This window comes from Ovis canadensis, chromosome 26 (assembly GCF_042477335.2).
Source record: "Ovis canadensis isolate MfBH-ARS-UI-01 breed Bighorn chromosome 26, ARS-UI_OviCan_v2, whole genome shotgun sequence".
NCBI classification, from domain to species: Eukaryota; Metazoa; Chordata; class Mammalia; order Artiodactyla; family Bovidae; genus Ovis; species Ovis canadensis.
Window position 1 is genome coordinate 35,277,618 of NC_091270.1, and position 2,410 is coordinate 35,280,027.

The following is a 2,410-nucleotide window of genomic DNA, read 5'->3' on the forward strand; positions in this document are numbered from 1 at the left end:
CAGTCCAAAAGCATCAATTCTTTGGCACTCAGCTTGCTTTATAGTCCAACTCTCACATCCATACATGACTACTGGAGAAACCATAGCTTTGACTAAATGGACCTTTGTTGGCAAAGTAATGTCTCTGCTTTTTAATATGTTGTCTAGGTTGGTCACAACTTTTCTTCCAAGGAGTCTTTTAATTTTATGGCTGCAGTCACCATCTGCAGTGAGTTTGAGCCCCGAAAAATGAAGTCTGTCACTGTTTCCAATGGTTCCCCATCTATTTGCCATGAAGTGATAGGACCAGATGCCATGAACTTAGTTTTCTGAATGTTGAGCTTTAAGCCAACTTTTTCACTCTCCTCTTTCACTTTCACAAGAGGCTCTTTAGTTCTTCTTTGCTTTCTGCCATAACGGTAGTGTCACCTGCGTATCTGAGGTTATTGATATTTCTCCTGGCAATCTTGAGTCTTCATCCAGCCCAGTATTTCTCCCTGCACGCATGCTAAGCTGCTTCAGTCATGTCCAACATAGTTGTAAAGGAGGAAGATGCCATTCATCACCAAAGTGACTTCTAGGGACGGATTTTGTTCCATAGGAATATTCTTTGTGTTGCCCAAGACTTGGTTTGTGTGTGGTGAGAGTAGGGGTTGGTGTTGACTTGCTCTGCACCCTGCAGAAGCAGAACTTGGAATTCCCAAGGCGAACTAGGTGGAAAGGAGTAGAGAAGTGAATGTAAGCAAGAAAACCAGAAGTAAGAGTAAGGCTGGTTGAAGGGCCAGTGAGAATCCCTGGGGTGAATGCACTGGCACTTCAACAGCAGGAATGACTGAAGTTTTAAGTAAAAATTTTATAAACCTTCCCCGTATATTGCACAGGTATGCAAAACTGAAACTTCATTTCTCTATAAGAACTAAATTTTGTGTGTCCTTTTTCTTAATAAACAGTGACAAAAATAACCTGACTCAGGGTTAGCTCAGTTAGGGTAAAACTCCACAGATGGTGGTGATCATTCAATCATTTCCTGCATGCTAAGTTGCTTCAGTCATGTCCAGTTCTTTGCAACCCTATGGACTATAGTCCACCAGATCCCTCTGTCCATGGGATTTCCCAGGCCAGAATACTGGAGTGGGGGTTGTTGTGCCCTCTTCCAGGGTATCTTCCTGACCCAGGGATTGAACCCACGTCTCTTATGTCTCCTGCATTGGCAGGTGGGCTCTTTACCACTAGTGCCACCTGAGATTTTGCCCTCACTCATTGCCTATGCTTCCTCAACTCCTTTCCTCCTTTCTGCCCAGGCAGTGACCTGAGTTCCAGAATGAAGAGACTTTAACAATCATCCAGGTCAGGAGAAGAGGATGCTGGGTCCTCAGTCAGCCTGTGTCCGTCTCTGAAATGATGCTGAGCTTCACCCTCTCCCATCTGCCTCTGGATGTACCTGCTTGTGCTCAAGGGACCACTGTTCTCCCAATAACCCTCCTGATGATCTGTTCTGTGCAGGCCACTCTGGGTCCTGCTCACTGGGGTGGAGATCCCAGATTTCTTCACGTCCTGCCTGGGTGTCATCCTCACCCCACTCTCAGGGGCTGTCGTAGTTCTCTGTCTCTGCCCCCATGAAACCCTGGCGGCCCCTGAGGCTGCTCTTGGGCCAGCTGTATGGGCATCTCTCAGATTTTGCTGGTGCTACTTTCTCTAAGAGATGCGCAGGCTTCCCAGGCTTTGATCTGAGAGGGAAGAGCTAGTCCTTTCCCACCTCAGGTTCTCTAAACCCTTCTTGGATTTCCAGTTGTCTTCACCATATGGACTCAGCCTCGGCGGGAAGTGAAGCACCAAACACTCACAGACTCACCCTCCGCCTCTTCACTCCCCTTTGAAGTTCTTTCCCACGGCAGGAAAAGTCTTTCATCCTCTTCTTGTGTGGCTGAATATGGACTCTTCATCCTTCTCTTCACCATATATTGTTTGAGGGTAAACTTTATCTTTTTCTCCCTCGGGCTTTGGATGTTGATAATTAAAGCTCCATTTTGGAATCGAGAAATCGTTTTTTTTCCAGGTATTGTGGCTCTCAGCTCAATCTCTGCTATTCAAGGGCTTTTGAGGTCTAGTTTTTATCTGGCTTCCTTTTAACTGAAAGGTACTACAGCTGCTTGAGTAGTGGGAGGAAAGATAATGGTAAAAGGAAATGTAAGGAAATAATTCATAGCTAAAGTATGAATATGAATAATTCACATCTCAAATATTATTCACTACATTGATATGTGTTTTTAGATTGGTAGTACTGTGCTGGGAGAAGGCAATGGCACCCCACTCCAGTACTCTTGCCTGGAAAATCCCATGGATGGAGGAGCCTGGTAGACTGCAGTCCATGGGATCGCTAAGAGTCCGACACAACTGAGCAACTTCACTTTCACTTTTCCCTTTCATGCAT